The sequence below is a fragment of the Orcinus orca genome, chromosome 18 (genome assembly GCF_937001465.1).
Source record: "Orcinus orca chromosome 18, mOrcOrc1.1, whole genome shotgun sequence".
Taxonomy (NCBI): domain Eukaryota; kingdom Metazoa; phylum Chordata; class Mammalia; order Artiodactyla; family Delphinidae; genus Orcinus; species Orcinus orca.
Genome location: NC_064576.1, coordinates 18533635 through 18543831, shown reverse-complemented (window position 1 = coordinate 18543831; position 10197 = coordinate 18533635). Strand labels below are relative to the sequence as shown.

Genomic DNA, 10197 nt, shown 5'->3' with positions numbered 1-10197 from the left:
GCACCATCAGTAGTCGATTCAAAAGCCACCAACTACATTTCTCAGAATTCCTCTTCTGAACTGCTCTTGACCATATGCTGAGGAGAGGAACCCATGAGAGATTCAAAGTGAGAGTGAAACAGAAGCCAGGATTTTCAGCATGTCACTGGGGCCACTAAGGGGACATGCTACCAGAGCACTTCCTGCCTTGCAGTGTGCGGCCCTCCCCCATCCAGAACTGCATGCTGCTGTAGTGAGTAAGCAGGTGTGGTATCTGATTTCTGGCTGCTACCTTCATCTGGCTGCTCAGAACTTCAGCTCTTTCTCCTGTTGGCAGAAACCCTAATTCTGACGTGAAACTCCTTATTCCCAGCCTGATAACTGTTTTCAGAGAAAAATTTTAACATTCTTTGCAGTAGAGAAAACTTCTTTCATATTTGTAGGTGATAATGATGACTGAGACATATTCTACCACAAGCATAAGTAATTTTCAAAAGTATGTTTAGCTTTCCATATGATTTTGACTTGTAACAAGGAGCAAAATTTAAAACTCTTATTTAGATGTTTGGTTTTCTTTTTCATAAACATTTAAAATTGAGGGGGCATAAATATGTTAAAAGGTATAGCCAATACTGTACTTTTTAAAAAAATTTCACACTATTGAGATTTTTTTTAGATTTCAGTATATAAAATTTTATTCTATAAAAACTTTACATAAAAATGTTCTGATTTATTTACATAATTTCTAGATGTTTTCTAGTATATTTCCATAGAAAATACAGAAATGTAAAATACTTATATTTACATAATTTCTAGGTATTTTCTAATGTTCTATATAATAAATATGAGATATTGATTGTATCAATATCTTCTATTTCTTATTAAGCAAAAGCCAAAAAATTGTTATTTTTTTCTCTAAATGCTTTCAAACAACAATTCTAACTTTAACCAAGATCTTTTCATGTTGCTAGAAGTCAATGGGACATGAAGAAATTGTTAAATCAGTGACTAAGACCATTCTCGTTGGTCAAGCTGAAGAGAAGCATGACCAAGAGAAAGCTAAGCAAAGTTTATTTACTTGATAAATTGCTAGTTTCAAAGTTTTCTCACACAAATTTTTTTTAACATCTTTATTGGAATATAATTGCTTTACAATGGTGTGTGAGTTTCTGCTTTATAACAAAGTGAATCAGTTATACATACACATATGTTCCCATATGTCTTCCCTCTTGCGTCTCCCTCCCACCTCCCTATCCCACCCCTCCAGGTGGTCAGATAGCACCAAGCTGATCTCCCTGTGCTATGCGGCTGCTTCGCACTAGCTATCTATTTTACGTTCGGTAGTGTATATATGTCCATGCCACTCTCTCACTTTGTCACAGCTTACCCTTCCCCCTCCCCATGTCCTCAAGTCCATTCTCTAGTAGGTCTGTGTCTTTATTCCCATCTTACCCCTAGGTTCTTCATGACCTTTTTTTTCCCTTAGATTCCATATATATGTGTTAGCATACGGTATTTGTTTTTCTCTTTCTGACTTACTTCACTCTGTATGACAGACTCTAGGCCCATCCACCTCACTACAAATATCTCAATTTCGTTTCTTTTTATGGCTGAGTAATATTCCATTGTATATATGTGCCACATCTTCTTTATCCATTCATCCGATGATGGACACTTAGGTTGCTTCCATGTCACACAAATTTTCTACTCTTAAAATGTTTATGCTCAGCATGCATCATGGTATGTATGAAAACAAGACAAGAACTGCATTTTTCAAAACCTGCGCTCTTCTCAGAGAATCCATGCCATTTTCAGGGGCCATTTCGTAGCACAATTATATAAAACAGTCCATGTATCAAGAATTTTCTTATTGTGGCAATAACACAGGTCAAGCTAATGCTTCTAAAAGGACAGTCAGTGTTGTACTCGAACTGGCCTTCCTTTTGCTGCAATAAAGAATCATAAAGCACCGTTAAACAAACAAATCCCTTGTGCCACTACTCACCACGAAACACACTAAATACAGTTGCTCTGGTGGCAGGCCATGTCATAAATGTCCAGTGCATACGATTCAGAGCATCTGCATCACGTCAAGAACTGAGCACTCAGACAAGAAGCAACTTTGTGTTCTGTATCTAAAACATCTTTACACAACAGTGGTTTATGCAATAGACATTTCGCTGAAAGATGTTTGCATCTTAAAAAATCAAGCAATATATTCGTTAACATAGACATTAAAGGCAGGACTTTTAATAAATTTTAAACTTTATCAAAACGTTTTTAAGTCTAAGTTTACTATTTAAATTTTTAGTAGTCAAATTTGAAAAGTTTGACAATGAGTAATGTAGGACTTAAATTCTTAACACTGCCAGCTCCTAGCTTACTCTTGCTGTCTACTGTGCCTTTTACATTTGTGCATCCAAATAGACGCTTATTTGCAATTGGCTCACTAAATACCACTAACCGTATTTTACAGAAGAACGTGATTTAGAAAAAAAAAAGTTTTTCAGTAACATTGTTTAAAGAAAAGTTGCTTCTCTCATTTGTACATTGGGTAGCTTGCAAAAGCACCGTGTTTTCAATTCTGCAAAATATTTGGTGTTCCAGCACAATCATTTCAGCAAACTTGATTCTGTCTTTAGCCTCAATAAACTCAACACTGAGGAACAGCCTTTAGAACAAATTTACTCTTGTTAAAAAGCATATTCTACACTTACTGCAGTTTTGAAAACCTGTTGTTATAAAGTTTGATTTGTGAAAACAAAATACGTTGTTAGTATCTCATTTACTTTAACACTTCACTTTTCTTTATACTTCTTGTGTTCTACTTTAGACTGGATGGGAGATGATTTATCGTAGATGCCCTAAGTCACTTTGGAGATTTTTCCCCTCAGGAAACTTAGAGGTGGCAAAGTTACTGTGTTAACTTTATTTCATCCTCAAATATGTAAAGAAGTTTTAATAGGAGTTTTCTTGAAACAATTTTGGTCTATGTGGAAACAAATAAGATAAATATAGTATTAAAAAGTTATTCTTTTTAATTTTATGAGTCAGTATAATAAATAATTATCTCCATTAAATTTTTATAAACATACTTTTGCATAAAAGGGGTATCATGTTCATAATATATTATTTAGCTAACATATTCTCTTAATATTTATATTAACTGTCAAGCCAATTTGGTAGTTATTAAAATATTTGAAAGTTCCTAATAATTACTTTATTATTACAGTTAATGAATATCACCATAATTAAATATTGTACTATTTTACTCAGAATATGGCTTTTTCTTTAACTGACTAATAGAATTTCAAAACATAAAGCAAATAAGGTGATTTTTTTTCACTGCAAGTTACATCTATTATTCCTACTTTTAAAAAAAAGTGAATATTTTCTTATTCAGGCCATGTCCCTATGACAGGTGTTGTGTTGCTGATGACACATGATGGTAGCCTATGTGCTAACATAATCATTGATCACATGCTAGTTCAGGGATGTCAGAAATGACAATGAAGTTGACATTTCCCAATTTTGTCTTGAAAAGGCTAAAGCTGGAATGGATATTAAATGGCAGATTCTCTGGTGACCACGGCCAGAATCAAACGTGGAACATTTATTCCTTTCATAAGTGATCTTAAGTGCTTGCTTCCTGTGTGTAAGGTGCTTCTATGCTAAAGATACAGTGGTAAACAAATCATATAGCAAAACATGTCCTCCATTCTGAATCTGGGAAAGGAGAGGCAGGCAATAAAAAAGTAAAGAAGTAAATATGTGACTTGGTCAGATCCTGATAAGACCTGTGAAGAAAGGAAAGGAGGCTTAGAGGCTAGAGTGAGGGGTGCAGTTTTACAAATCATGGTCAGGAAGGTCTCTAAGGATGTAATCATTAAGAAGAGACACAACTTTCTTAATCAGCAATCCATTATCTGGGTATCTCCTTACCCTGGCCTTAGCTTTGCTGAAGAATGTCTGCCTGTAACTTTGGGGAAATCCCTGAGGCCACCCAAAGAGATTTTACGTATCTACCCTCTAAATTCAATGAGAATCTGTCGAGGCATCTTACAAAATGTAGTAATAGATTATGGGTATGGGGTTTTATGGCCGATTCACTGTTTTCTATATTGTGCTTTAAATGTCCAGCTATTTAAATGTATCCAGCTGTTGATATATGTTAGAATCTCTCTACTTAGGCAACTTTTATTAGTCTAAGGAAGCAAATTACAACCTGTCCGAGTAAACAAGAATTATTATGATGCAACCATTTGGACTTTTAAGGGAATAGTACTACCATGAAGAGGTGGGTAATGAATGCTGCACTTCCTTTCAGCCCTTAATGAGTCTCTGCAGTGTTAGGTAAAAACTGGAATAGCAATGCATTGCATTGAATGTGGGTGAGAGGGTTTCCCAATTTTCAAAACCATGAAAAGGGTTTTTCTTCCTTCTTTATTTCCCACATCTATTCCCTTATAGTCCTGTGCTAACTTGATCTTCCATCACCTCCACACCCAATCCATCAGTAAGTCCAGTTATCTTTCTCTCAGCACATCCCAAATCATTCCAGTTCTCCATTATAGAAATACACCTATGTTTGAGCCACCACCATCTTTCTCCTGGACTACTAAGTATTATAATAAGTAGAGGGGAACTTATTTTGCCCTACCTGGGACTAGTGAGTTTTCAAATCAAGCTTGGAAGCTTGGAAGAAGTAACTGTATACTTATAAGACTAATGTGTACTGTGTACAATTGTTTCTCTTACTACCATACATTCCTTGTCTTTTGTGGTCACAGGTACAGCCAGGCTGGACTTAGTGTGGTCTGGTGAGTTGAGGGAAGAACCTGCCTATGGCCTGGGGGGAACACACATCCACAGGAAGAACAGGCAGTTGATCTGGGGGGGTCTGGGGAATTTAGCAGCAGCAGTTCTGAAGGAGGTCAGCAACTGTCTGGACAGTTTTGTGGAGCCTGCAAGCATTGTTCAATAACATGTTGAAAAAAATTTTTTTTATAATGTAACTTTTTTAAAAAAATTAATTTTTTTGGCAGCATTGGGTGTTTGTTGCTGCACGCAGCCTTTTTCTCTAGTTGTGGCGAGCAGGGGCTACTCTTCGTTGCAGTGCACAGGCTTCTCTTTGCTGTGGCTTCTCTTGTTGTGGAGCACGGGCTCTAGGCGCACGGGCTTCAATAGTTGTGGCACGCAGGCTCAGTAGTTGTGTCTCATGGGCTTAGTTGCTCTGCGGCAAGTGGGATCTTCCTGGACCAGGGCTCGAACCCGTGTCCCCTGCATTGGCAGGCAGATTCTTAACCACTGCGCCACTGGGGAAGCCAAACATGTTGAAATTTTTTAGGAAGGGAAACCTAGTAGAAGAACAGAGTTCAGACTTCATATTGTTTGAAAGGTGGAAACTCTGAGACTGCTTGGAAATGAAAGCGTTTATCTCTGTAGTCAGAAGGCTACTGAAATCTGGGCACAAATTCCTTATGCAATATTCTAAATTTAGTACCACCCTTACGAGCAATCTGGGAATATTTACAAGTTTACAGTTTTTGATAGAAATAGGCTGCAATGAGAACTATTTGTTTAAATGGGAGACTAAAGAAATTAAAGTGTTCTATGAGTGCGTCTTTAACCTCTACTCATGAGTTTATTTGTTGGACAATTATATCTCAGATGAAATGCCACCAGGCTCATTTTGCAGCCGTCTTGATTATGCTAAGCTATAACTCAGTAAGGCACATGGATTGAATTCTTTTATACCATGTGAGCTGAATAGCTTCAATTGGTCTCTTAGAGTCCTATCAGCTGAACGAACTGAGTGTGCTTGCCATGGGGCAACAGAGCCTAAAGTTTACATTCGATTACAGAACTTATGCATCAGATGTATATAAAATCCTAAAGAATTGGAAGAATTTTGCTTTTAGATGTTTGAGAACTTAGATTTGATTGTCTTAATTTGATATGTGATTTGTGGTTAAATTATCTGCAGAAAATTATTGCTTATTTAAAAAAACTCTATGTTAGCATTCAATTGGAATACTCAGTTAAGGAGGAAAATAATAAATAATAGTTACCTCAGGTATAGATTTTCAACCAAGGATGATGAATCACCATTTTAAAGATTGTAAAGTTAATTTTCACTTGGTGATCAAGCACTTATCTTCAGACAGTTGCATTATGCCAATGACTCACTCCTTTAAGTACCTGAAATAGGAATATCCCCTTTAGCTTGATAAAACAGAATACATTCCTGTCTTCTATAAACATGTTTTTTAAAGTATACATGAAAGTAATAAGGAATATTGCCATTTTTATTAGATTTCAAAGGTGTAATAAATTATTTCTTTTGATAAACATGATAGTTTTCCTTCCTGTGAACACAAAAAACTTTTAAAAACCATGTCAAAACATTCACTATTTAAAGTTTATGTTTAAATAATCTGTATTTAGATTACCTTTGAAGTTTAAATATATAGACTTTTTAATAGGACAGATGTCACAAATTACACAGTTCAGATTTTATGTCCTTATAATAACATTACTCCAATCTTGTCGACAAGCCTGAGCTTACCTTTCATAAAAGAGGAGAATTTGCCTGTATGTATGTATCACAACTCTTATGAAATATGTAAAAAGATTCTACTTCATTTCAATTAAAGGGAAAAAAAGAGACATGAAAGTTTAGAAGGAAAAAAAAAACCCTTCAATATCCCCATGTTATCTAAGTTAGGCTATCTGATTTTGTAGGAAAACAATTTAAAAAAAAAAAGAAAAGAAACCAGCCTAAGAGTAACAAAGCTTCCCGGAGTCTATATTAGAGATTGTTGTGTAAACTAGAAATGCCACCTGCCATATCAGTAAACAAAGGACGTTGCAGCCATAAGCCACTACAGCGGTGAGCCCTGAGGGAACTCAGGATGGAAACAGAATGCCACCACCAAATCATCAGACACTGCAGCCGCCCCGCAACAGTGTGCCCTGAGGAAACTTACGTTGAGAAAAGACAGGATACTGGCCCCAGAGAGCTGAGGTGCATATCAAAGGAATGATTTCAGTGAGCTCAGACTCTTGCATCTTCCCATACATAGAAAAGCACTAAATTCCTTAACTTGAGATGTCCAGATGTTCCGAATACCTGGGCTTTGTTGCCGAAACTCCTCTACATCCTGGCTCCTCCCTTTGCCTCTTCAGAGTAGTCTCTCAGAGTTATCTGAGATGCTGTGTCCCGGGCTTTAGTCCTCAGTTTTCTCCATCGAATAAAACATAACTCTCAACTTTTAGGTTGTGCTTTTTTTTTTTTTTTTTTTTTGTGTGTGTGTGTGTGTGGTACGCGGGCCTCTCACTGCTGTGGCTTCTCCCGTTGCGGAGCACAGGCCCCGGACGCGCAGACTCAGCGGCCATGGCTCACGGGCCCAGCCGCTCCGCGGCACGTGAGATCCTCCCAGACCAGGGCACGAACCCGTGTCCCCTGCATCGGCAGGCGGACTCTAAAACACTGCGCCACCAGGGAAGCCCTGTGCATTTTTTTTTAGTCGGCAGTTGTTAAAAAAGTATTGCTGGAATAGTTGCAGGAAAGTCTGGCACAAAGAGAGGGCTCTAATTATAATATGCTCTACTGCTTGCTAAAACAGAAGGAATCACACTGGCATAAATGTACAAATGATGAGAGGTAAAGCACCTATACAACAGTCAGTCACATGAAATGTCAATTATTAGTCAATCCTATTCAAACAACCATGCATGGTTTCTCCTGAAGTTACTACTCCAGGCTTGATGGTTTCTTCATTAGATTTCTTATTGCCACCTCTACACAGTGTTAAACCAGGGGTGAATAATGGTTGCCCTGAAGCATCATAAAACGGAACCCTTTGCTAGCAGTCTCTCTTTAACTACAGAGCGAGAACACTGATTAGCTGTGGAGTGTTACTTCGAGGTGAACTCAACTGGCAAACAATTTCTCTTCCATTATCCCAGGTGACTGGAGGATGTAAAAAAGCAATGTAATTTTCATAGTGATTTTGTTATTTAAAATACATGTGAAACTTAGTGTGGCCTTAAGGTTTATGGAAATATAAATACTCTTCTGGGAAGCAAACACAAGATAGTCTTTAAAAGGAAAACCAAGATTTATTTTGACCTTTATCTAAAAATGAGTTCCCCAAAGCAATATTTTTGCTACGGAAAAGAAAATAATGATGATACTCTTGAGTTTTAGTTTTTACTCCTCTTCAACTCTAATAGTTATCCGCTGCTGTGTAAAAAGTTACCCCCAAAACGTCAAGGTTTCAAACAATAAATTTTTATCATCTCATAGTTTTTGCATGTTAGGAATCTAGGTACAGCTTAGATGGGTGCCTCTGGCTCAGAGTCTTTTATGCAGTTTCCATCAACCTGTTGGGCAGGACTTCAGGCAACTGAGTCAGGGATATTCTGAGGCAGGCATAACACTCTTCCAAACTCACGCATATGGTTCAGGGAAGGTCTCAGCTTCTTATCGCATAGGCTTCTCCATGGGCTCCCTGAGTGACCTCACAACATGGCAGCTGGTGATGAGAGGGAGAGAGAGAGTGCGTGTCTGTGTGTCAGGAAACACGATAGAAGCCAAGTCTTTCTGGAACCTAATCTTGGAAGTGGCATCCCATCATTTGTGCAGCATTTTCTTTGTTAGTAATCAGTAAATCCACTCCACATTGTGGACAAAAAATTGTTGCCTGACATTTCAGTAAACAGAGAATGTTGCCTACCATGCCACTGGATACGCCCCCCAACTCTGTACCCTGTGAGGAATTCAGGATGGAGAAAAAGCAGGATACCGGTCCTAGATAGTTGATGTATATCAAAGGATTAATTTCAATGACTCTTGCATCTTCCCATACATAGAAAATCACTAAAATCATTAACTTGAGAAGTCTGTGTTTTGTGATTAGCAGTAGTCTTTTGATGTTTCAACTACATGTTTTCTTTTCAGCAAAAACTCTTATGTACCCTTACCTCTTTGGAATGGTTCCTCAGAGCTATCTGAGAGACTGCTTTCCTGGGCTACAGTCCTCAATAAGTTCCCTGAATAAAACATAGCTCACAACTTTTAGGATGTGCGTGTGTGTGTGTGTTTCCCCCCCACCCAGTGGACAATACTCAACAGGAGGCAGTTATACCAGAGAAAGAATATCAGAAGGCCAGGATCATTGGGGGCCATCTTAGAGGCTGCTTGCAACCTCTGTGCTGCTGTTTCTTTTCTTTTCTTTTTTTTACATTTACTACTTTTAGTTTAAGAAGCAAATTCTTATACTATCTAATGACAGCATTGAAACAAAAGTCTTTTTCCTAAAAATACCACATTATGAATATGATATGCTCATACTTAAGAGCATATGGCATAATCCTATGTAGAAAATATCTGTTATGTTTCTTCTTAATATATATGAATATTGACTGTTCCAAGAAAATAATAATACATGTTCACGTACAGATACGCCATGCAGGTTTTATCTTAGGTTTAGAAGGAAATTTAGCTTTAGTTTAACTGCCCATTTGCTAGATTCTAGGCTAGATTCTGTTTGAGCACTGTTTTGGCAACTGCTTCCTTTGTGTACAACACTGTTGTAGACATTTAGATGGAAAAGTTTAAAGTAACAGGCATAACTAGGAAAATCCAATAAGCTTCTTTAAAAAGTTAGATATAAATGAGAAAGGTGAGGTATTCTGGAAATAGCTCTGAGTAGACCTAATTCCAGTTTCCTCTCTGCCACTTCCTATCTACAACCACAGGAAAGTTGCATAGCATCATTAGAGTAGCATCTTAGTCCATTCAGGCTGCTGTAACAAAAACCACAGACTGAATGGCTTATAAACAACAGAAATTTATTTCTCACAGTTCTGGAGGCTGAAAGTCCAAAATCAGGGTGCCGGCATGGTTGGGTTCTGATGAAGGCCCCGTTCCGGATGCAGACTTCCAGTATTTCACTGTGTCTTCTCATGGTAGAAAGGACAAGCTAGCTCTCTGGGACCTCTTTATAAGAGCACTAATCCCATTCATGAGGGTTCTGCCCTTATGACATAATCACCTTCCAAAGGCACCACACCCTAATACCATCACCTTGGGAAATAGGTTTTCAACATATGAAATTGGAGGGTACTCAAATAATCAGCGTATAGCAGTTAGTTTCCTTATTTATAAAAAGGAGTGGGTTAGACCAGTAATGTTTAAATTTTCTTCCCATT

At 37.6% G+C, this 10197-nt stretch overlaps 1 long non-coding RNA gene across 1 annotated transcript; it reads right to left on the bottom strand.

Moving 5' to 3' along the window:
• Positions 1-1794: 1794 nt before the first annotated feature.
• LOC125961910 (uncharacterized) lies at positions 1795-9946 on the bottom strand. Its single transcript, XR_007473022.1, has 4 exons — positions 9849-9946; positions 8439-8519; positions 6051-6180; positions 1795-1925 (listed from the first exon to the last, which is right to left on the bottom strand). It is a non-coding gene; the product is annotated as an uncharacterized LOC125961910 (long non-coding RNA).
• Between the last annotated feature and the right edge of the window lie 251 nt (positions 9947-10197).